The 26,749-nt window shown below is 45.4% G+C and overlaps 1 protein-coding gene across 1 annotated transcript in view; it reads left to right on the top strand.

Moving 5' to 3' along the window:
• PREX1 (phosphatidylinositol-3,4,5-trisphosphate dependent Rac exchange factor 1) overlaps positions 1–26,749 on the top strand; it is an 863,840-nt gene that overhangs the window by 376,303 nt on the left and 460,788 nt on the right. The window lies entirely within an intron of this gene.

Genomic DNA, 26,749 nt, shown 5'->3' with positions numbered 1-26,749 from the left:
AACCGCGGCGGTAATTCCACCGCGGTGCGGGCGTTTCCGTGCGCGGGCGGGGCCGCGTCGACCATTGGCCGACGGCAGCACTGGGAAGGTAGTGCTGCCGTCGGCCAATGGCCGACGGCAGCAAGGAAAGGGTTAAAGCAGACTCTCCCACTATTGTGCCACAAGCTCTCTAAGCAGAAGTCTGAGGTACTTAATTTCCTACTTGTTATCTATAAATATAGTAGTAAAATGGGCAGGGTGAAGCACCCTATGCCAAGCTAGACCTACTGCCACCCGGGGTGGCCCCTAAGTTTGCCGCCCCGTGCAGTTAACAGCGGGGGTGGGGAGGACCAACGGACAGCTTCGCAGGTAAACCCACAGTATGGGAAGGATGGAGGGAGGTGATGGCGTCTCGTGCTTACTAAGACTCTCGGGCTTGATCCAGCAAACTTTTCTCATTACTTCTAACATAACACCACTGACCTTTGTTGGTCAGAAGATGTATTCTTGATATTCCAAAAGATTTCTAGTGGTGGCTTTACTCAGATCACCTCTCATATTTGGTGCTGGGAGTGCGAGTGTAAATGTAAATGTGCTTGTATTTATATAGCGCCTTCGACCCAGAGGTCTCGTAGCGCTGTATTCATACCGCTGTGGAACCCTTCCTGGCTTTCCTGTGAGATGTCCACTCCTGGGCACCCCCAAGGTGAAGCCAGGTATCCAAGCGCTGCTGGGGCCGTTGTGGAGATTAAGCAAGCTATTGCCCAGAGTTGCAGAGTGGGACCCATGATTAGACTAGGCACCGAGGCGAGAATTATTAGGTCCGGGGAGATTGAGTCCAAGAGCCGCCGAGGCGGGAATTGAACCCTGGTCCCAGGCCAGACCTCTGCATCAGGGTCTGCCGCTCTAACCATTGAGCCACACTTCTCCATGTGGCATATTTTACAGGATTCTGGGTAGAAAGATCTATGTCTATGCAAAATACGTTGTTGATGCATTTTCTGCTGCATGAATCCTTGAGGCAGAGAAGTCTTTCTTTGCCTGGAACATTAACCACTTGTACCTCCTGTGCGGTGTTAGAAATACAATGCCGGCTGCAGGCGGTTGGGGTGATAGGAAGGGTTCAGCAACCAACAAAGTTGCAGGATTTTTCTCCATCAGTAGATCCTCTGTGAACCACTAATTCTATTTTAATTACACTACACTGAGTAGGATCAGAGAGCCTAGTGAGAACATCGTCCTGCCAGTAAAATTGAAAAGAGTAGTATGTGGTGTTTCTGATAAGACCGACTGGCATACTGACTTTACTTGGATAGTGCTAGCTACTCCGATGGGTCTCTTGCTCCTGAATGTGGTAAAGTAGTTGGAGTTCTTTGAAGTAGGTGGACAGGGCTTGAATATCTAGACTGTCTTATCCTCTGTCAAGAATCAGATTCTAGTGGTGCTTTAGGATGAATGAGGAGAGCCTGGGATTCAAAAGCATCTAGAAAAATTATTGGATCGGCCCTCAAACGAAGAGTACGGGCAGAGATCTCCATAGACTGGCCACAAAGGAATGCTGGGTCGGGAATGTGGCCACATTATACTGGGAAAGAACAGCATGTGTTAATCCCAGTATCTGTAGTTGATGGAGTAAAGCCTTTAACCTCTTAGAGGCTCATGACGAGCTCGTCATGAGGCACTGTGGAGCTGTGCTCATGACGAGCTGAACTAGTCATAATGGCTGTGGAGCGCCCACGTGGGGCCAATTCCCCTCCTGTGTGGGCGTTCCATTAAGTGGGCGGAGTCATGATGAGCTCAGCTCGTCATGAGCACAGTTCCACTGTGCCTTATAACGAGCTGAGCTCGTCATGAGTACCGCAGCGCCGCACACGGCCCCCCTCCCCCCGCACCGCAGGGGAATTAGCCCAGCGGCAAAGGGGTTATAGGTCTGCTGTTAGCCAAAACTTTTGATGTTACTAAAAGTAGATTTATAATATACCTTCCCTATCGGGGGTCTCGGCAGCCCTCTTAACCCATTTAACTATTCTAGTGTCATTCACATTTTTCTTCCGCCCAATACAGCATACAGAGTCAGTGGGACAGCCTGCTTCATCCACTGGCTAACTTCACTGTGAGTAACAGCGTTCTGCTCTATTACTAGGAGCACATCCACACTCAAAGCAGTTGCCTTTAGTGCCAGATACTACCATAGCAATGTGTGCTTTATAGGACCAAAAATATATTTGCTTTTAGACGGTTTGATTTTTTTTTTTTAGGATTGTCGAGGGCCGGGCAACTTTCCTAAACATGGAAGTTTGCAGAAACCGTGATGCAGATATACAAGCATTGGCAAAGCCAAGAGGTCTCACTCATGCCACTATCTTTTATCCATGTTGTAGAGCAGCGCAGCATGGCCAAAAGTTAGAAGAAAGTGCTTTTTATGGCTGGTGGGGGTGTGCAACATGGACAATGGGTGCGAGAGAACAGGCAACATGAACAGCAGGAGGGAAGGTGGGAGAGAACGGTCAAAGGAACATCTGCTTGCCTCCTAACAATCCCACTAATCAAGAGATTAAGACGAGGAGGCCTTACCTTTTGATATGCAGTATCAAAGATGTGGAATGCCTTACCAGTGCAGTCATGTTTAAACAATAATCATCTAACCTCCAGGAAACTATTTAAAAAAAACATTGATATATATATATATATATATATATATATATATATATATATATATATATATATATATATATATATTTTTTATTTATATATATTTATTATGGCGGCAGCGCTGGCTTTATTGGAATAAATCACCTTTCACCAGCACCTTTGGGTCGGCTCTTTGTTACTATGTATCCGGGCATCCTGTGTTCCGAGTGACAAGTTTCGCTATATATATATATATATATATATATATATATATATAATATCTCTCAACCAAATCTCCGCCGGGTGCACATTAGCTTCCGGGCATGGATGCTAAATATTTCAAAGCAACTCTAATGGGATAAACCAGAGACAGCATTCCACGCGGTGTGGCAGAAACACTTATTCAAAATGCTCGCATGTCACAGACAACCACGTCTATGCATTTCAGCTCTCTCTGACCCTTGCCCAGTTTAGTTTTTCTATTTACATAAATATTATAACTTACTGGTACATTTTCAAAATTAATATGCCACTCACTTCAGCTGTTGTTTGGAAAGTTTTGGGGTGATTCTTCAAGCGAGAAAAGGGGGGTCCTAAGATAACTTTCTTGCGCCCTTGCCATGCACTGCTAATTATCCCACATATTAAATCAGTCATAACATCTTCTATGACATCATTGATAATATCACTACCACATTTGCAATTAAACTATTGATGAGAAAATGGTGCATGGCGGGGGCGCAAGTTAAATTTACCTTAGTGCACAAGTTATAGTTTCTTGAGATAACTGTAAGTGCTGAATTTCAATGGTAGTATGTGTGTAAAATCTGAAACGAACTGTAACATTCATGTAACCTTTTTTTTGTAATCACATACATATACCCACACACATGTATATGCATCTACCTCTGCCAGAGCACCTGTACTTAATTTGCGAATGCAAGAGTGGTGCTGGTACTTGTGTATATGGATGCATATACTTCTGCCGAAGCGGACATACCTGATCATGTGAATTAGAGAGCGCTGTTGCTATGTGTATTTATATGCACGTACATGTATGTGATTTTTGAGCGTGAACTCAAGCTGCCGAGTTATGCACCAGAGCAGGGCGCAGGATACAAAGATAAAGTGTATAACAACAGCAACCAGCTAAAAGGTGAGGGTGGGTCCTCTTCATACAATGTCTAAATGGTTGTTTATTGCCATGGCCCTAGTACGGCGCCAACCTCCTACAAGCAATATACCATCCAGTGACAAGTATATCAAGAAAACAATATTCGCGCACCTTTAGAGCGTCAATCTCACTCAATGTGATAAAGGACACCTTTTCCAGTCTTGGGGGTTTAACCCTCTAATCACTGATATCTGGTGTTCAATAGAAACAAACCACACTACAACTCCCAGGATGCATTAGGTCATCACGCAGAAGTCGAGGATTGGAAACGGTGCATGTATTGACATGGAGTGAATTAGCCACCCTATTTATAAACAACTCCATCCCCTTACCTTCCTCTACCTCCACTCGCCCTCTGCTGCTTCTTCTCGCTCCCTCACACTGGGTCTTAGTCTTAAATTATATAATTTCTTAACGAGCCACATTAAATTGCCATGTTCACTTATCAGCACAACCAGGCAGAAGATCTCTGTACACTGCGGACTACATTAAAACAGCACCGCTGATAAACACAAAGATTTCTCAAAGACGTTCTACAATCACACACTGGCTTCAAGTTTGGTCCTGGTTACTGTGATTCACAACAAAATGCTAGAAATATAGACGAGGCTCAAGGGTGTCGAATACCACACTGAATGAGAAGTTTAACCAGTTGCAAGTATCGACATCGCCTTATCATCATGTGATCCTGGGCAAATCGCTAAATCTCCCCTGCCCAAAAAAATGAATGAATGTGAGCCTGTGTGATTTAGCTGCTGTTCATGTAAAGCGCCCTAATACCCTCCAGTTGGGGCAGAGTTCGCATTATTTAAAAATGCAAAAACAAAAAGAAATAGTACCTCAGTCACAGTGGGAGCAGCGGACGGACACTAATTAAGTTAAATCAATCTGTACTTGGTCCATGCGCCACACAAAGATAAGGAACTGAGGCAGGAAGTGATGCTTTGAATGGTCTGATGAATTAGCAGACAGCAAAGAAGAGTGATAATGATGCCAAGGAATGGTTAGTAGTAGGCGGGCTAAAAGATCCTTTTGGAGAGTTCTTTTTAACCCCTTCCCTGCGGGGTTTTTCACCTCCTCTGTGGGGGGAGAGGGGCCGCGTGCGGTGCCGCTGTGCTGGTGACGAGCTCAGCTGCACTCATGACGAGCTGAGTTCGTCACGGCCACAAGCGTTTTTCGAACGTTAAGCACAGCGGGGAAATTATCCCCGCGTGCGAACGTTCCGTGACGAGCTCAGCTCGTCATGAGTGCAGCTCAACTGTGCCTCATTCGCGAGCTGAGCTAGTCATTAGCACGCAATGGGTTAAAGATAAAGCAAATCGTTGCCAAGTGATAGTGCATGTGTGCTGCTTGCAGGCTCAACCTAAAAAGTCTTGCCACAGTCAAAAGACTGAAAGAACTATTGGCTTTGCCAACAATTATTTAAAAGTACTGATCCCTAAAGGGGTTTATGCACTGGGTTGGCTTCAGCTGTTTTGTAGATGTCTATAGAGTTGTCGCTTTTGAGCAGTGCGGCATGGACTTTCTGTGTACCCCCACTGCTGTCTGGCATTTCAGCAGTCTGTGTCGAGGTTGTAAGTGACCCTCTCTTAAGGATGCTTTTGAAGCCGAATGAAACATATGAAAAGAAATATTAGGACATTTTAACTATGCATGGTAGCACTGACCGAGCATGCCCAGGCTCTTATTGGACAAACCTACATTACAGCGCTCAGAAGACACTCCGCTTGCACAGAAGCACTGACCAACTCCCGATTGAACGAACATTGCTCCATAGGAAATAAGTGTGACGGTAACTTTTCACAGCACGCGCATACTCTGATACTGATATGTTATTTTCCCAAATCCGTGCTCCAACAGTGTCGCGTACTGATAATTCTTACACTTTTTTAGCTGAAAAGACACTCGGGAAGTAGCACTGCAAGGATATCATGGCCCCTTTGACTGCTATTGGGGTAGTCCAGTGCATCAGTCATCCGGGATCCATCACTGCGAGCCGCGGTGCCACTGCACCCGCAGCACCAATGGTCGCCACCTTCCTGCACGCAGGGAGTGTCCACGTCTTTTCCTTTCTTATGGTGAAGTACTGCTTCTTTACTCCTACCCTCTTGTGACTTATCAAAAAGCTAAACCCACAGTGAAACAACCTGCCTCTGTTTCTGTACTTGATAGTTACATCATACCAGTGAAAAAAGTCTTTTTAAAGACCCTTTCGGGGACTCCGAAAAGGTGGAGCTGACGGTTGTAGTGCTTAAGATGTGAAGGTAAGCTGTGCAGAACAGTCCTGAGGGAAGGCAGGTTTAACTTTGTCCATGTGTCTACTTAATCAGATGAAATTACAAGTGTTTACAAAGTCACTGTTCGTGGGTGACTCGTTAAATATAGAATTCGATGTATTCTACAGTGAAAAGGGAGAAAGGGGACTGTGTGAGATGTTGGCTGTAAAATTTATGTTTGTTGAAAAGCTGAATCTGCCTTTTAGTAGCAGAGCTCCTTAGAATCACCAGCACTTCTTCTTTTCAGCTTCCTTTTCCTGTCATAGGCTACTCCGCTAAATTAGGCGGTACTGATTTCAGGTAGCAACATCTTTATTAGGTCCTCTTGGTAGTATTTGATATATTAGCTTTTTAGAGTTTTTTTATCTAAATGCTTTACAGAAAAAATGCTGTAACATTTTTAAAGTTCTTTTAGCAAAGTGCTTTAAAGGTGTGTTGATGAGAACAAAATTACAACTGTTCTAAATGGGCCATGCTGCTTTTGGTTGCCACTAGGCATAGGGGTATTTTCACAATGGTATTTTGTAGTAAGTAAAGTATTAATCCTTTAGTTCTCTTTTAGGTACTCTTAGATGCCCTTGTGAAAGTGGAATAAAATGGTGAAATTCAGGGAAGCGGTCTTTGCACTTCAACTAATGGGGTTGGATGTTTTGGGGTGGAGTCGAAAAGGTTTGATTTTGTGAATATTTGGCTAGGTGTCTGAGAAATAAACAATGCATTGTGCAGCTGATGGCGCACATGCTTATATTAGGTGGTAGATGGCGATGAAGTAAAGACTATTTTGGGGCTATTGAGAATAGGTAGCAGGGGTGAATATATTCATTAATGATTCAACGTGAGTGTTGTGGGATGCAAAGGAATTGATAAGCAGGAAAATTGTCTAGCTTCCATTGTAAAGCTCTTTAGTAAAAAAGATGCTCTTAAAAGACAGAATAGAGTTTGAAGAAAAATTGCCCCAAGGTGTGATGGCAGCATCTGATTGGGCATATGTAAACATCACAGGTGTGAAAGGAAGATGATACAGAAAAAGAGAGAGATAGATCAGCATGTCCTGGTTCTGGTTCCTATCCTAAACTCAATCCTTTAATATATACAGCCACCAATTGGCCCTGATGGAACCACACAGGAAGGTCTTCATGGACCTTCATCTCAAGACCTGCTCTGGAGCACAGCATGTTTTTGTTACTGTAGATGGGTAACACTTTTTGGCGGTCCACTTCTGAAGAAAGCAAATGCCATGCCTGACCCAGTTTGAGTCACCATGGTGAATGAATTATACCTTCATAATTTTTGTTTTTGTTTGTAGTGTTTGAGAATGGTTCTTTAGGTCTTCTCTCTGAGTACCCGTTTTAGTTGCTCTGTGTCGCATTCGCATCCATTGTGTGTTTTGCTGCCTGTACACTATTGGCAGGGACCCACTTTATCCAAATAAGCCTTGGTCCTACTCCAAAAGGAACGTCTACACTGAACTACCAGCACAGGTCTCTTTTGAATAAGGTCTGTGATTAATTCAAGCGGTCCGTCCATCGTGTTGTTCCTCCCGAAGTAGGAGGGGATAGCGAGATGTAGGTCCTGAGTTCAAAGTGCAAACCTCTCAGCTGCACCACACTGATGACGTCCCCAGGGTCGAACCCTTTCTGGGAGTATTTGTTTCCATTCACAACGGTCTCTATTACAAAAGTGGCCTGCTCCTAAGTTGCTCAGAGGCTGAACAAGTTTAAGAAATTTATGTGATAGAGCAAAACTTTAGCTTCTATCCATAGGGCTACACTCCGTTGTGATATTCAATCTGGCAATGTTGCCAGTTTGTGTGTGTGTATGTCAAATGTCACCACTATGCTACAGGTATGCCCTCCCTTCCATGTATGTAAAAAAAGGGGAGGGGAGGTTGACAGTGTCTCACGGAAGCAACACCAAGGGGAGGATTGTATCAGACTGGTACTCGCCTGATTCCTCACTTCTCATCATCGACTACTGTCAACCTTTTAAAGAAAAATGGGAGAAAAACCAACATAAAGAAAGTGCATATAGGTCCAACAACCCTGTGGTGTTGTGAGTGCTAGAAACCCAATGTGATATTATTGTGCCCCATTACGTGAAAAAACAACAAAATACCACGCTAAAAAGAGTGCAAACTAGCTGGCAACTTACAATTTTATTCTGTGCTGCTAGTTCACTCTGATTAAAAGTCAACCGACATGTTTCATCACTATTACTTTTAGTGATTTCTTCAGGGTTTAGTTGATGGGTCAGCGTTTTGCATGCACCTTTCACACATCTTCCCTTATTGTACCAGGTGGCCTGTCGAGATGAGCCTTATTGGCCCCCGTGGAAGACTGCGTCACGATTGTGGTCCCTGTCTACGTACTGGGATATTCTGAACCGCCAGGTGGTCGGTATCGCGTTGGTGTGCAGATCTCGTCTCTGACTCACCCTCGTGAGTCAGAGACGAGGGTGAGGGTGAGTCAGAGACGAGATCTGCACACCAACGCGATACCGACCACCTGGCGGTTCAGAATATCCCAGTACGTAGACAGGGACCACAATCGTGACGCAGTCTTCCACGGGGGCCGGGTAGGCTCATCTCGACAGGCCACCTGGTACAATAAGGGAAGACGTGTGAAAGGTGCATGCAAAACGCTGACCCATCAACTAAACCCTGAAGAAATCACTAAAAGTAATAGTGATGAAACATGTCGGTTGACTTTTAATCAGAGTGAACTAGCAGCACAGAATAAAATTGTAAGTTGCCAGCTAGTTTGCACTCTTTTTAGCGTGGTATTTTGTTGTTTTTTCACGTAATGGGGCACAATAATATCACATTGGGTTTCTAGCACTCACAACACCACAGGGTTGTTGGACCTATATGCACTTTCTTTATGTTGGTTTTTCTCCCATTTTTCTTTAAAAGGTTGACAGTAGTCGATGATGAGAAGTGAGGAATCAGGCGAGTACCAGTCTGATACAATCCTCCCCTTGGTGTTGCTTCCGTGAGACACTGTCAACCTCCCCTCCCCTTTTTTTACATACATGGAAGGGAGGGCATACCTGTAGCATAGTGGTGACATTTGACATACACACACACAAACTGGCAACATTGCCAGATTGAATATCACAACGGAGTGTAGCCCTACGGATAGAAGCTAAAGTTTTGCTCTATCACATAAATTTCTTAAACTTGTTCAGCCTCTGAGCAACTTAGGAGCAGGCCACTTTTGTAATAGAGACTTTTGAGTGGGGGGCGGCCTGTCTCTGTTTCCCCCTTGGCTCCTGTTTTTGTAAGAGTCCATTCACAACGGACCTTGATTGGAAGATTGGTCTGTACTGTCCCTGATGGGTACAGTCAAAACTAATTTTGAGTATGGTTGGTCCCTGTCTGTTATTGTGCAGACGAGCTGAAATGATGACTTGGAATTCATCTCAGAGTGGTTACGAGTGTGCTGAGGTTACGTCAAGCATTTCATTAATCAGCTTTTTTGTGCTATGTTTTTTTTTAAAACAAACTTTATTGAGTACCAGAAAAAGATGGCAATGCATCATATCAAATACATTATGGTATTTTCGCTTTTTGTTTTTCAGTCGTTCACAGGTATCAACTTTGTACAGACTAAAGAACAGATTGCATATGCCATTAGACCATAATACAGTCAGTACGAGTATGATGCAATTGGTGAAGGCATATACGATGCAGTAGTATCATTTGAAATGATTGCATTGTGTAGTTTGAAAACAATTCCAATAACACCCCCCCCCCTCACCCCCCACCCCTTCCACCTTCCCTCCTGGTCCACCGTTGTGCTATGTTTTTTTAGAATAATGCAGAATCTTCATGGTGATTGTTTGAACTCACTCATCCTCTGTTCGAAATGTATTGAGTGAGTTCTGTTGAATGAGATTTATTTCATGATCATCTTTGCATATCTTTATGCTTCAAAGTATTGTACACCATTGAATTCCTGTGTGCTCTTTGACTTTCCTGTGACAGAACCAAGGATCTGTCTTCTTCTGACCAACATTTAGTCACTGATGAGGTCCTGGATGAAAGAGAAGCTGCTCCCCAAATCACCAAAGCTAGATGGACAACCTCCATTTCTCAGTCCTACTCCTTACAAAGAGGTGTCTTTTCTTTACTGAATGTTAGTGCACACTCGCAGCTGAGTGCAGAGCCTGTGACTTTGTTCCTGACCCTGATCGTTCGCCAGCAGTGAAGTGTGCTGAGGAGCTTTGTGTCCACATCGAGGAGAGTGAACCTGGAGTCTCTTCCCGCCCCTGCTCCTCCCCGTTTGTCTTGCCTGGTCAGTGCCTTTAAAACAGCTCGCGGCCCCCGCTTCGCGGGAGCCGCTCGCAGCTGAGTGCAGAGCCTGTGACTTTGTTCCTGACCCTGATCGTTCGCCAGCAGTGAAGTGTGCTGAGGAGCTTTGTGTCCACATCGAGGAGAGTGAAAGGCAGGCTACACCAGGGGCCGGGACTGCGAGACCCAGGGTTCCGCGCAGGATCAACGCAGCGCACCTGGAGTCTCTTCCCGCCCCTGCTCCTCCCCGTTTGTCTTGCCTGGTCAGTGCCTTTAAAACAGCTCGCGGCCCCCGCTTCGCGGGAGCCGCTCGCAGCTGAGTGCAGAGCCTGTGACTTTGTTCCTGACCCTGATCGTTCGCCAGCAGTGAAGTGTGCTGAGGAGCTTTGTGTCCACATCGAGGAGAGTGAAAGGCAGGCTACACCAGGGGCCGGGACTGCGAGACCCAGGGTTCCGCGCAGGATCAACGCAGCGCACCTGGAGTCTCTTCCCGCCCCTGCTCCTCCCCGTTTGTCTTGCCTGGTCAGTGCCTTTAAAACAGCTCGCGGCCCCCGCTTCGCGGGTGCCGCATGCAGCTGAGTGCAGAGCCTGTGACTTTGTTCCTGACCCTGATCGTTCGCCAGCAGTGAAGTGTGCTGAGGAGCTTTGTGTCCACATCGAGGAGAGTGAAAGGCAGGCTACACCAGGGGCCGGGACTGCGAGACCCAGGGTTCCGCGCAGGATCAACGCAGCGCACCTGGAGTCTCTTCCCGCCCCTGCTCCTCCCCGTTTGTCTTGCCTGGTCAGTGCCTTTAAAACAGCTCGCGGCCCCCGCTTCGCGGGTGCCGCATGCAGCTGAGTGCAGAGCCTGTGACTTTGTTCCTGACCCTGATCGTTCGCCAGCAGTGAAGTGTGCTGAGGAGCTTTGTGTCCACATCGAGGAGAGTGAAAGGCAGGCTACACCAGGGGCCGGGACTGCGAGACCCAGGGTTCCGCGCAGGATCAACGCAGCGCACCTGGAGTCTCTTCCCGCCCCTGCTCCTCCCCGTTTGTCTTGCCTGGTCAGTGCCTTTAAAACAGCTCGCGGCCCCCGCTTCGCGGGAGCCGCTCGCAGCTGAGTGCAGAGCCTGTGACTTTGTTCCTGACCCTGATCGTTCGCCAGCAGTGAAGTGTGCTGAGGAGCTTTGTGTCCACATCGAGGAGAGTGAAAGGCAGGCTACACCAGGGGCCGGGACTGCGAGACCCAGGGTTCCGCGCAGGATCAACGCAGCGCACCTGGAGTCTCTTCCCGCCCCTGCTCCTCCCCGTTTGTCTTGCCTGGTCAGTGCCTTTAAAACAGCTCGCGGCCCCCGCTTCGCGGGAGCCGCTCGCAGCTGAGTGCAGAGCCTGTGACTTTGTTCCTGACCCTGATCGTTCGCCAGCAGTGAAGTGTGCTGAGGAGCTTTGTGTCCACATCGAGGAGAGTGAAAGGCAGGCTACACCAGGGGCCGGGACTGCGAGACCCAGGGTTCCGCTCAGGATCAACGCAGCGCACCTGGAGTCTCTTCCCGCCCCTGCTCCTCCCCGTTTGTCTTGCCTGGTCAGTGCCTTTAAAACAACTCGCGGCCCCCGCTTCGCGGGAGCCGCTCGCAGCTGAGTGCAGAGCCTGTGACTTTGTTCCTGACCCTGATCGTTCGCCAGCAGTGAAGTGTGCTGAGGAGCTTTGTGTCCACATCGAGGAGAGTGAAAGGCAGGCTACACCAGGGGCCGGGACTGCGAGACCCAGGGTTCCGCGCAGGATCAACGCAGCGCACCTGGAGTCTCTTCCCGCCCCTGCTCCTCCCCGTTTGTCTTGCCTGGTCAGTGCCTTTAAAACAGCTCGCGGCCCCCGCTTCGCGGGTGCCGCTCGCAGCTGAGTGCAGAGCCTGTGACTTTGTTCCTGACCCTGATCGTTCGCCAGCAGTGAAGTGTGCTGAGGAGCTTTGTGTCCACATCGAGGAGAGTGAAAGGCAGGCTACACCAGGGGCCGGGACTGCGAGACCCAGGGTTCCGCGCAGGATCAACGCAGCGCACCTGGAGTCTCTTCCCGCCCCTGCTCCTCCCCGTTTGTCTTGCCTGGTCAGTGCCTTTAAAACAGCTCGCGGCCCCCGCTTCGCGGGAGCCGCTCGCAGCTGAGTGCAGAGCCTGTGACTTTGTTCCTGACCCTGATCGTTCGCCAGCAGTGAAGTGTGCTGAGGAGCTTTGTGTCCACATCGAGGAGAGTGAAAGGCAGGCTACACCAGGGGCCGGGACTGCGAGACCCAGGGTTCCGCGCAGGATCAACGCAGCGCACCTGGAGTCTCTTCCCGCCCCTGCTCCTCCCCGTTTGTCTTGCCTGGTCAGTGCCTTTAAAACAGCTCGCGGCCCCCGCTTCGCGGGAGCCGCTCGCAGCTGAGTGCAGAGCCTGTGACTTTGTTCCTGACCCTGATCGTTCGCCAGCAGTGAAGTGTGCTGAGGAGCTTTGTGTCCACATCGAGGAGAGTGAAAGGCAGGCTACACCAGGGGCCGGGACTGCGAGACCCAGGGTTCCGCGCAGGATCAACGCAGCGCACCTGGAGTCTCTTCCCGCCCCTGCTCCTCCTATAAAAACGTGCTAGTGACGCATAGCGGGACGCGTGTGCGGGGCGCCGGACGAAGCCCGGACAAAGGGCGGACAGTCTTAGACAGTCCGAGACAGGCTGAGACTGGACTGGACACGCCATTCTGCCCTTACTGTCTTCGATTTGTTTGGTTTGCAGTAAGACTATTCATACTTGTTTTACATCTTGGATATACCGTCATTCATTATAACATTGTTGTTATTTGGTTATTATTACTAGTTTAAGAAGAATGCCTAAAAAGAATTTAGCGGCGGGAGGTAACTCTATAGAAAACTATATGATACAAGTAGTCTCAAAGATTAACAATGAGAGGCGCGAATCCTTAGGTCTTAGCCTGTCCCCTAACTTATCTCCCCTAAGTCCTTCACCTGACTCACCCTGGATTGATATACCTTCTCAGGTCGAGGGAAGTGCAGTTTTAGACTCTGATACTTTAGAACATGGCATTTCAAACCTGAGTACTCATACAACACAGGGACAAGACATAGCTCGGGCTAATGACTCGGAATGTCAGGTAGCTGACACTGATCAAGATCAAGATCAAATTGTGCAGGAGAGTGAGCAGCCAAATAATGAAGTTGATCCCCCAGTTCAAGATCATGCGCCACGTGCCATCAGAAAATGTAGAAAAACTCAATTACACCGTGGTGGAGTTCATTTAGGGAAGAAGAGGGCTGCGTCACCCGTGAGAAGTAGGGATAAAAGCAGGGGGAAAGTAGAAGAACCTGAGAATTATAACGTGGATGAGGAGTTATTATCAAGGTTAGCTGATCTAATTGACACTAAACTTAAAATCTTAATTAAACCAGTAGTGACCAAACTGGACAAGCTAACTGCAGATATAAAGAAATTAGGTGCAGATCAAAAAAAGTTAGCAGAAGCTGTGTCTAATATATCAGACACAGTTACCAGCCTAGTTCTACCCGTAAAAGAGGCTTTTTTTCCTTCTTCTGAGGGAGGCACTACTCCAAACACTATACACGCACATTTACAGGAACAGTCCTCAACTACAGTGACACATCACTTATTGCCAGGAGATACATTACCCCCAATTCCGCCTGTAATACCTGCACCTAGTACAGAAGAAGTCACTGTACAGTTTCTGGAAGATGCGGCTCCATTAGTGCTGGTATTGGCTAATGTCCCCCCACTAGCCCCAGACCAATCAGAATCCCCCCCGGCATTGACAAGTAAGGCCCTGCACTGGTTATCAGGCAATATGCAGTTGGCCCCATGGGGGAAACAACAGCTAGCTGGTGACATTAAGTCAGCCAGAAGGGTCCCATGGATAGGTCAAAACCCCAAAAAATTCAAGGGTGATTGCATTATTATAAATTTTGACAATTCTGCAGTTTTACCAAACATCCTGCCAAATATTTTGCCGCCGCAGCGCAGAAGAGGTACCATCATTCCTCTCACCCTAGAATTTTTCGGCAAAAAACAGCGGAGCATGACCTATCCTAAGCCTACTCATAATATTACCAGGCCTATATGGCCAGCAACACCTAATGGCTGGGGTTTCGAGGTACCAACTAATAACTGGGGGTATAGTCAGGACAGAAGGGAACGTCCAATACGGCCACCCCCTCCAGATCAATATTACCCTACCCATTTTAATAATCACTTTAACATCCCCATCTCCAATAGGTATGGCATCTTCTCAGATGAGGGGGGACTGGATGGGGTGGAATGACTACCTGACACACCTTCTAACCTCCTCCCCAACGACCGATTGTCAGAAGATACAGACTTAGGAGATATTCTTCAAGTGTTAGAACCGCAAGGTAGTAAGGATGGGGGTTCAGGTGGTATGAATCAAACTGATATACCAGGTTTACCCACTGATATAAACCCAGCCTCTCCTCTAGTTTGTACTTCGGCTAATCCTGGGACAGATCGGGTACGCTGCTGTACAGGCTTAACACCTATCACTCAAATTGCACGTGAAAATGTGGCTATAACACAACACGAACCAATTAAATATAAGGAGGGGCTATTATCCTGGAACATAGCTGGACTGCAGGATAAATTGTTTAATATAGATTGGTTATCTTTTGTTAAAGATTACCCCGTTATATGCCTCCAAGAAACCTGGGCAGTGGGGAAAAATATACACATTGACGGTTATGAGAGTTTTATAATTTCGGCAGTTCCTTCACCTAGTGGTAGAGCTAAAGGGGGTTTGGCTATTTTTGTTAATTTGTCACTCGTATGCCTTAAAACTGAACATCACTCTGGCAATAACAATATTCAGGTTGTCGAATTTAAGAGGGGTAGTACAAGTTTTGTTCTGATCAATTTCTATAATGCAGTGAGTCAGTCCGGTGATTGCAATATTGAGTCATTGCGTGAATTCCTAAGGGCTAAAGATGATTCCCTTCCCCGCCTTAAGATAATAGCGGGTGATTTCAACACTCATTTATGTGGGAACCCTAGCCTGAGTCCTGTCGGTCAATTGGGATGTAACAATCTGGAAGGAATTCACTTTGATCACTCGCGGAGGGGTTCATGTTTAAATGACTTAATGAATGAATATAATCTTTTCACTGCTATGTCAATAGTTGAGGAACAAACTGTATTTTCAACCCCTACTTTTAAAGGGCACGCAACAGGGTCATATATAGACCATATTCTATTATCGGCAGAATTTGTTAATATTGTTGGGGATTTTTCGATTATTTTAAGCATTTACAGCGATCATAATCCTATATGTGGTACTATGGGTGTGAATTTACTCGAAAAACAAAACCCTCGAGAGGATTGCGGTACTACTAAATGTATTAATGGTAAGCGTCGCTTAAAGTGGTCAATGGTGGACTGTAAACAATTTTATTCTTCTATTAACAATGTATGCCATCATGATCTGATAATATGCACATCTACTGCTTCAGCACCATTACAAATTTTGACGTCTTTTAATGAAATTGCTAAAAAGGTGGAGTCATTTTTAACGTTACCTGCTAAGAGGATAGCTAACCCATCCAATAACCCGAAATGGTTTGACAGCAACTGTTCGAAGGCCAGTCGTGAGCTTAAGAAAGCATTAAAAACAAAACCAAGAGATCCATCAACCATCAGGGTGTTGCGGGCTGAGTACAAAAAGTCTCTTGCCATTCGCAAACGTGCTGTCAAGAAAAGCGTTTGGGAGTCCTTACTAGATCCAGAGATATTAAAAAATAGCTCAAAGTTCTGGGAGATCATTAATAAGCCCTTATTTGATCACCCCAGTATTTCAAGTACGGGCACCAATATCCCAGAAGAAGTCTGGATTAACCACTTCAGTTCCATTTTTAAAGGAAACGGATCCCAGGAACAATCTAGTCCAAAAGAAATCAGAGAAAAATCCTTGTTCTTCACAATTGATGAGGTAATAAAGGGCATAGAAGGCCTATCAAACAACAAGGCCCCAGGACCTGACGGTCTCCCCCCTGATCTTTTCAAATCTTGTATAACACTCTGGGCACCGGTCCTTACAGCTGTACTCAATGCCGCTGTGCTATGTGGATGCCCAAAATCATGGGGGGTATCCACTATCGTGCCTATTTTTAAGAAAGGAGACCGTAGTAGCCCTGCCTGCTATCGACCAATATCTTTAATAAACTCCGTGGTTAAAGTTGTGGGAGGAGTAATATTGAATAGATTGGTCAGATGGTCAGAAGAAAATAATATAATATCTTCAATCCAGTATGGATTCAGGCCTGGACATTCTACGATTTCACAATGTTTAAACTTATACCTCATTATTGCGAAGTATACTAAGGCTCGAAGAGGAACGATCCATATGGCGTTCATGGATCTTTCCTCGGCTTTCGATTGCGTGAGTCGGGGGAAGCTCTGGGACGCCATGCTAAAAATGGGCGTGGATCCAAACCTAGTCGATTTGCTAGATGATATGCACTCGGACACCAATGCAAATGCCAGATTCACCCAAGACCTAAATGTGACCAAAGACTTTGGGGTGCATCGTGGTGTCCGACAAGGCTGCATCCTGGCCCCTTTCCTTTTTAATTTATATATAAATGATCTGGAAGAGCATCTTTTAAGCACCAATACGGATTATCCGTATATTGGCCGTAGGGGGCTGCCAGTCCTTTTATATGCGGACGACGCAGTTCTCCTATCAAGAACAGCAAACGGACTTCAAATCTTACTAGACTCCTTCCATTCTTTTATGACCTCAAGAGAGTTAAGTATTAATAACTCCAAATCTTACATAATGAAGGTCGGACAGGGAAATAAAAAAGTAAACTGCCTAAATGTAAATGGAGTACGTATTCCTACTACACATACATTTTCCTATCTCGGGGTCCTCTTTGACAGTCAATTAAATTGGGGACCCGTGATTGAAAAAAAGAAGGGAGAGGTTACTAGGGTAAACGCGGCAATAATGGACTTTTCTAGGAAAGTGGGTAATAGTCCAGTTGCCGCCTTACTCCAACTTTACCAAGCAAAAAGTGTTTCCACAGCGTGCTACGGCAGTGAAATTTGGGGTTATGTTCCTCCGGATCCCCTACAGACTGTTGAAAATAATTTTTTGAAACTAGTATTAAGGGTTCCTAGGGGTACGGCCAACTTCTCTGTGCACAAGGAACTGGGGGTTTCCTTCGTAAGTGACAAGATTGCTGTTAATCCCATGTTATGCTGGATGAATTGTTGGTTAAATGATAACATTCCACTCACCCAGCTTATTTTAAGAGAATCACTCACATGGGACAACAGGATGAAGGTTCCCTGGTTAAAGTATCTTTATAAGTGCTTTGTTGATTTAGGTCGCCCTGAACTCTTTTTATCCCCTGAATCGATCATTAAACAGGATGTTATAACGGTCAAGAAAGCTTTTATCGATTTTAGAATCCAAGATAGGGAATCACGTGAGCTAAAAAAAGAAAGTGTTCGTAATCATGTACTAGTAAAAAGCACCTTGCTCATGGAACCCTATTTATCCTGGCAATTGTCCAGTTATGACCGTTTTTTACTGATCAGGTTCAGGCTTAACCTGTTTCATTTTTTGCTGGCTGTACCAAGGGGATCTCATCGTGGACAAGTGTTGCCGGCTTGCGGCTGCGACGATATGTCTCCGCAAGACCTGGCACACTTTCTTTTTTTTTGTCCCTTTTATGCTGTACCGAGGAATCTATATTTAAAACCCTGTCTGAAAAAACTAAATTTTATACAATATCGTCCTGCACTGCACTTTCTACAGCTACTAAGTTGTGAATACACCTTGTATATATGTAGTTTTTTAAAATTGGCAGTAAAATTTAGAAATAGTATGGAAGGATAAAAATAATATATGAATTGCTATTACCTCTTTTTTATAATGGACTTCGCAAAATACTTTGAATGCTTGTTGTATATTTGTCTTCTCCTTGCTTATATTACAACTGTATTTTATTCTTATTGTATAAATGTGTTCTTTTTAACTGTAGTGTAAATGCTTTTATGGTTGTCAATTCGCACAACCGAATAAAGTTTATTGACTTGACTTGACTAGTGCACACTCCACTAGAGGCAAGGACATTTCCATTGAATTCTCTAGGCAAATAAATATTGGAGAGAGAGCTGCAGTGCGGCTACAGGAGCCTCTTTGCAAGCATTCAACACGCTCTGCAATGTTGAAGATTTCTAACGAGGTGATGCACAATTTGGCTAACCATCCTTAAGTAATTGGATGATAAATGCTGCAGTTTTTTCTTTTCCTGCTAGTCTGTTGGGTTTCTGTGGACTCTGTACTCAATTTAGAAATAAGTGTGAGCCATTGTTAGAAATGGGGTTTCTGGTTGGCTACGGTATGCCCCTAAGCTGGGCCGACCCCAACGCTCTAGTCAGGGCAAGTCCGGTACCTGCCAAAGATAACCTGTGCTCACCCTATGGTAGCTTCACGCAGAACAGGCAGGCTTATCACCTGAGGCAATGTGTAAAGCTTTTGTACAACACACTCACACAGCAACACAATGGATACACCATAAAAGAGACTTATCATTGGATTATATAAAATATGTAATATATTGTACATAAAAACAGACCAAAATGACATGAAGCTTAAATACTGTGCATACTATTAAATTACTCAGGTCCTACTCGTAATCCAGAAAAAGGCAAGAATAAAAACGGCATACATTAGTGAATACTTGGGGCATGTAATGCAACAGAAAAGCACAGCTTTGACAGTAAGTAAACATGGACAACTGAACCCCTGCGCTCCTATTAGCATGTTTACGGTTATCACCATGGCCAGAGTGAAATGAGTGCAATCACAAACAAAACGAAGGGCACATGAAAATCTCTGCACCTACTAAACATTATATGGTAATTTCTGTGAAGTGTCACAGAAGTACTTTGTCAATTCAAACAGTACCCAGAACTAGCAGTGCTAGTAGGGGCGAAATAAGAGAAACTGAAAGGTTCCAGGCACTCCTATGTGAAGTAAGCACGTCATCAGTAAAAAAGAACAGTGAACCCAGTGCTAGCACGTGTCGGGACAATTAATTGGTCCTTCGTGCCATGGCGATAAACTTCATGGGCACACATGAGACATGGGGTCCGAGCCCTGGTGCTTATTCTGAAAAATGTCTTTCATAAGGGAGTGACTTCAAAGGAGCCCTTAGAAGTGTGCAACAATTCCTTTCAGCCCCGCCCTGACTCCAGACTATCAGTAGGGGGTAAATTAGCCCTTTGAGTGAGGGCATAAAACAACCTATACAAATAGTGTGTAAACCACCTCTCATTCTCACAGCCCAGGAAGACTATCAGTATACAGATGAATGCAGATGTGTTCCGTCACACCCGGGCCTTGCTGAGTTGTGGCTGTCTAGAAAGTATGCACAAAGTTTAGCTGTGTACCCATCCCAGATGTGTATTGGAGTCAGGTTGCAAATAATGCATAATTTACATAATGTGAAAATTAGGCTCAGAATTCAAAACAATAAATACAATCCTAATACAATCAATAAGTGATTCCACCAGGACATTCACAAAAGACAAATAAAGTGCAAACATCAAGACTGAAATACATACAAATCAATTAAACTGCTACCAGTCAGAAGAAAGGACAATAATGAGGTACCTGATATACCCATCAACACTGTTTAAATGGGACACGCTCTAGATACTACAATTTTGACCAACAGGGGACCAAGTAGTGTTCTAAATAGTATAGCAATTGAGGGATACACACTTTTTTCTAATTTATATATCCTCTGCTGCATAAAATGTAAATATTCCGTTGGATGGTATCCTGGGCGTGTCCCTTGAATTGATTTGTATGTGTTTCAGTCTTGATGTTTGCACGTATTGATTGTATTTTGATTGTATTTATTGTTTTGTATTCTTTCTGAGCCCAATTTTCACATTATGTAAATTATGAAGTGTTGTCCTTTTCTATCTTGTGTAGTTCTTAAATGAATAAGAACTCGAAACAAGCATTGGCATAGCCAATATGTCTCGCCTTTGTGATGTTATAAGTTGTTAGTAAAAAACAAAATGCTTCCCAAAGGCTACACGCAGAATGTGCTGAATTAACCATTTGGAGATGGTTGCACTTGAGCTGCTATGGCAACGAATGCCACGAGAAAGTGTTTAGAAGTGTCAAACACACCAGTAAACAACACAACATATTGTGTATGGAATGATATCAGCTAGAGCGGCGGCAGCCATATTAGTAAACTGCCACATATGTTCTGACTGCATGCAAGATTTAGGCACTGCCGCAGGCATATACCGAGAAAAAAACACACACATATCCCAAGTCAAATAATGACCAGTTCCCACAAACAAGCGAATGATTCTGCGGATGAGGCAGGGAGCGGATGGGCCTACAGAATGAGATCGAGACACTATGAGACCTACCCACCCCTAACAACCCCAAAGACAAGCAGACTGTAAAAGACCTCCCTGTCTGCATTCACCACATTAAGAGTGAGACAAAGGATCTGTAGTAAGGGGATGTCTTTCACTTAAAGCAGATGGGGAGCATGCAAAGTGCATGATCAAACAAAAGGGAGTTCTGGGTGCTTGGCAGACAACAGATTAGGGTTGTCGTACTCCAGCCATAGATGTAACTTACATTTTTTATGGGTATGACCCACTAAAAATAGTGTTCCTGGATACTTGACTCCTGAAAAAAGTCAGGCACCAAAGGGCTGCCTCAGTCTATAAGGCCAGGAAGAGAAGAATTCCATGGAAGTAAACCAAGACCAAAAGGGGGCTTGGGGTGGTGGTAAATATACCATGTTTTCATGTAGTTTCTAGAAGAACAGCTAATCTCATGATTCATCCATCAAATGGGAAGTGGGTGCTTAAGAAAAAAGTGATGGCGGGCTGGGGGGGCGCAACATTCCTATTTGTACGCCCATATTCAGCCCAAGGCGCAAAATAGAACTAAGAACACCCAGAAGCGTAGCCAGTGTGCCATGGGCCCTGGTGCAAGAAAAGCAAGTGGCTGGGTTGAATTTTAAAATAAAGCAAAATCATTGTTGTTTGGCCCCCTCACGTCTATGTGCCCCGGTACCACTGTACCTGTTGCACCAAATGAAGCTACGACACTGAATGAACAGTGTGCAGCCTTTTTAACTGCGCCAAGGGAAACTATCAAAGATTGTGGAAGAATATTTGACGTCCCCTCGAGCAAAGTACGGCGGCATATTGTATTCTTCTTGGGGGCAGTCGGGCATTAAGCAACAAACGGCTGGCGCCCTAGGCGGCTGCATAGTGTTGCCTTAACGAAAATAATGGGCTCGCGCACTCTCCAAGATGGGGAAAAAAACTGCCGCGTACCTAGAACTTCACCTGTCAGATATATTGCCGGAAGTGAACGCATTTGAATTATTGCATGCGAAGCATTGGCCTCGTGCCGGTCTAGAGCGGGTTAACCGGTAGGCGCCGCCCGCGTTTTGTGTTCTAAATGGATCGCTCGATTCTATTAGCTTAATGTATTTTTGCAATTGGAAATTTTTAATTAGTTCTTAAGCGGTGGTTCCAGTTTGCGGGCAGAGTTGCTCTTGTAGGGCGGACTGATGTGGAGAGGGCAGCCACTGAGGGGGAAGATGGAGTAAATGGGCAGAAGCAAGGGAGAGCTGTGAGATGATGAGCCAGAGAGGCCGATATAAGCAAGAAAGTCACAATTAGCCCGTGCTATGGGAACGTAACCGAGGAGGATGGTATATGCGGCCCTGCCTAACATGAGGCACATGTGTTGCATAGTAAGGCCAATAAACTGGGAGAAACAGGGGGGGCAACTAAGAATGTTTTCTTGTGGTGTTTCAAGCTACATGTCAGCGGCTTCTAAGAGCTGGAACCAACAAGTGTTCATGCTGCTATTAATTGTCCCATTTCTTCGACCTCCGAGGGATAAAAGGCGGAGGCAGCTTTGACTGAGTTAGAACTCTTAACCTTGACATCACCTCACGCGTCAGCCTCGAGCGTTTATTTCGCTTCTCTAAAGAAACAACCAACTGCAACAAATGAGCCGATCCATATGTCGAGTGCCACTACATTTGGCAATATTAACATATAATGCTTATAGCGCCTAGAAACGGGGAAAAACACCCCCCCTCGTGGATTCAGACAGTCGGAGAGCTGTTGGGACAGCACCAATTCATTTACAACGGGTAGGTTCCGGGGATGGCGTGGAAACAGATTGGGGGCTGAGAGAGTGCAAGCGATGTCACGAGACCGGAGCACTATAGGGGAAAGCTATAAAGGGACAAACAGGTTGCAAGGAGCTTACAGGGAAACCACAGCCGAGCTGCTGCGGAGAGCTGCTGGTGTGCGTGCGCGGTTGCGAGCAGCAGCATATGTTTTCAATTATCGCGCCCAGGTTTGGGCACAATAATTGGAAACATGCTGCTGCTGCGCTAACCGCAAGCATTAGGCCATGGGCGTGCACATGGGTGGGACAAAAAGAAGCTTTGGCCAATTGCGTGCTGTCTTTGTTAAAAAGACGCACGCAAAGGCCAATAGCCTGGGGGCATATGTGGTTCTGAAATTCCGGACCTTGCTGTGATATGGTACGGAGGTCCAACACTCGTGTCACAAAATATCGTCGTACCATGACGAATTTGGTATCGACAGACCGATAATGAGTAGGACTTTATCCCTGTACATTTGCGTCGTGATTGAGCGATGCCAACACCCTCAAATCGTGGTTTCCGCTCTGAACCCTCGGACTCCATTTTGTGAACGGCATCCATCTTATGCCTTGCCCTCATATAAGTCAATTGATTAAGGTCGAGCTTGATCTGAAAGGACACGTCCACCTTAGCTGACTTCCCCATGACCTGGCCGAACTGACTCTACCGCCTCCAGCCAAACCTGTTTGGGCAGCTCCTCGCCCAGTGGCCGAGTAAGATATCATCAAAGCACAACATGCCATAACCCATTCACCACCTACAGACCATGTTTTCTACACACATACACCTGTCCATGTTCCTTGTTTATGGTCAGTTTTATGACAAGGAGGTGCCCTGTTTTATTGGGGTTTCATCGATATCTGATTGTAATTCCGGGCTGGGCTGGGTCATCTATCACAAACTGGACATCTAAAATATGGGTTGGCCGTCATGACTTCGCTCTTTGCTTTATTGTGTAAATATGTCTATGACCATATCGTAAACTCAAGAATTCTTGCCTGAAGTGCAATAATTTGTATAAAAGGAGAAGGCTGGTTCTGTAAAAACGAACAGTCTCCTGAGAACTTACGGCCCGTGCTGTCGTACTTCTAGGACACATGTTACTTGGTTGCAGCCAATAAAACTCGATCTCTGACTTCACCTAGAAGACTCTTGGTTTCTGTGGTCCGGAACAGGGAGAACTCAGAGGTCTTCGGGTGTTATCCCCTGGCACCACCGGGTTCCTAAAAACCCGGCACCTCACATACTACAAGCACACGAGCGAGCGTGTGGTGTGATGTCTGAAAGCCCTTACATAAAGTCTTGCAGAGCATGTGCGCTGTGCTAGCCTCGACCTAAAAATGAATAATTAAATGATGTAGATCATCTTACTAGTGAGTTTGTTCTCAGTCTGTATAATAGTTGACAGCACAATAAATGGTCACCTAGATAGCTTTCTTTGTTGTCACTTACTGGCCCAATCTAGCTGTGTGGAATTGGGTCTACCCCTGCATTATTGTACGTTTTCTAAAAGTGGCATTTCAAAAATAGTAATGTAAAATCCAACTACACCAGTAAGTAGCATTTATCAGCACCATTCTAAACATGCAGAACATGGTAATACCACTTCTTTTTGATCAGGAATTATCCTTTAAAAGTATATGATGGAATTCCCAATGCTAGCTTATGAGAGGAGAAGGCTTCACAACAGTGAAAAACGAAATAGGCTTTTTTTCACTACCAGGGCATGCCACACAATAAAGGCACATGTCCTACCTTTTACTTACACAGCACCCCGCCCATAGGACTACCTAGGGCCTACCTTAGGGGTGACTTATGTGTAATAAAAGGGGAGCTTAAGGCTTGTTCAAACACCTTTAAATGCCAAGTCTACGTGGCAGTGAACTGCGAACACAGGCCCTGCAGTGCCAGGCCTAAGACCGGTTTAAAAGGCTACTTCTGTGGCTAGCACAAGTAGTGCTGCAGGCCCACTAGTAGCTTTTAATTTACTTGCCCGGAGTATATGGTAAACCACTTTACAAGGGACTTATTAGTAAATCAAATATGCCAAAGAGATGTTAACCAATCATACCATGTTTAAAGGAGAGAGCGCACATGCACATTAGCACTGAATAGCAGTGGTAAAGTGCCCGGAGTCCAAAAATCAACAGAAAAATAGGTGGAGGAAGGCAACACTTTTGAGGTTAACCCTGCAAAACGGGCCAGGTACAACAGTTAAGAATTAGGATTATGTTAAAATTCTGTTTGTAGTTACTTCAAGTGCTAAGTCCCTTTTCTCTTGTCATCACTCTTTGCCTACCCTCATCCAATTATCTGTGTACTCATGCTTGTGTGATAGTGGTCCAAACCTTTGTAATACAACGTTTGCTAATCTGTTTCTGGTCCTGTTGATCGGTGTCACTGTACCCCTCAGATTGGACATGGGAGAGCCCGCAAGCTAAAAGTTGACCTCAATGTAAATGTCAGCCAAAACTAGAAAATGTGAAAATCCATTCATTATTTGTTTTTGTAGCTTGTAGAGTCGATCTCTTTACCTGAAGCACTACAGGTGTACTTTTGGAAAATTAAAATTAAATGTGTCTCCTGCTCCTTGGGGTCTACAAGACTTTTCCGGATTCTGCAGGCTTCCCTAATTTTCCTGATTGTGGTCAGACAATTCTGTTAGGCCTCTTGACAGAAAACAACTCGAACCGTGAAGGACTGGGCTATTCTAACGTGCCAGGGAACAACACCTGAAACCTTTGTGGGTTACCTGTTCCGGCGTACAAATCACAGAGACACGGGACACTTCCTTCGGCGTCAAAGATCAGAGTTTATTTACTGCAGGGATACAGAAATCGCAAGAAGTACACATAGTGTAGGTTCTGAGAGACTGCTTCGAATTGCAAATGTGGATCGCTCCTTTTATACACATTTTCGTCATTGCACAACATGTCGAACAAAAGGTTACAACTCAGTTCCCACAGTAAATTTCAAAAGGGTCGCTTTCATGTTTCAGAAACCCGGAACATAATTACAGTAGCATTGCCGGTTCCCAATTGTAAAAGCACATTATCCCACCATTAGGCGCATTCCATTCTAGTTGTAAACGTCCTGAAGGAAGGGACAAAAACAGGTGCTGGGAAGACAGAAACAACAGTTTGAAAAGAGTGAGGGGGCAATATCGGAAACGTAATTGCAAGATCAATGGATTCGAGACTAATGCATGCACAACTGAAACAATAGACCGGCACGGCAAAATGAGCCTCGAGCGGAGCCATCTGCCTTTGTCGTGTCATCCCCTCGTCATAAAGACACACTCAAAGGGATATGTGTCTTCCGCAAGAGCTTGGGAAACCCAGGGTCACGAAGCAGACAGTGTCCGTTCGCTGGCTACTTGAGGGCAAGAAACAAAATGGATGCCGTATCTAAAATGGAACCCGTGGGTTCAGAAGAAGAAACCCACGAATAGGACGAACGGTGCAAAGTAGAGTAGCGAAAACGCGTACATCCACTAAACTCGTCATTTGCGGTTCACAGATACCAAACTCGTCCATATTCGAGCAAGCCCAAAACGTCATCACGATTCTCACAGAACCTCAGACGCTCCTTTTGCCCTCATGTAGGCAAGCACTAGTCGATATCAGAATCGATTTCGATATTCATCAGATCGTTCAGATGTTGCTGGAACATTATTCTATCCATCAATGTCTCTTTAGTAACAGATGGCCGTCTTATACACGTTGTAGCACAAAGGCCACATAAGGCAGGACCACACTGTACGCAAAGACAACACGTGAACAGAAACGCTACAACAACCCCTACTATCATCAGAATTTTCCAACCCCAAGTCGACATCAGGCCCCAAAACCATCCCAGTAGCGTCCAATCACCTACGTCCACGTGTATGGACTCGGAGATCTTATGCAACTTCGAGATGGCTTGATAAACAGTTGGAGCGTTATCAGGAATGAAAATACAGCAGCTCGAGTGGATCACCTTGCACACACCACCTCTATCTGCAAGAACAACTCTAGAACCATACGGTTCTGCAACGTCATAAGTCTATCCGCCTGAAGCTCTGCTGTTAGATTACCAAGAGCACTTGCAGTTATGTTAGCAGTTGATTCCACCACGCGAGTCAACTGTCTCAGGTTCCTACTATTAACCATAGGTCCCCAAAACGGCAGGAA

Source organism: Lissotriton vulgaris, chromosome 7, assembly GCF_964263255.1.
Source record: "Lissotriton vulgaris chromosome 7, aLisVul1.2, whole genome shotgun sequence".
Classification (NCBI taxonomy): Eukaryota; Metazoa; Chordata; class Amphibia; order Caudata; family Salamandridae; genus Lissotriton; species Lissotriton vulgaris.
The sequence above is the reverse complement of the archived record's forward strand: the minus strand, read 5'-3'. Positions and strand labels throughout refer to the sequence as shown.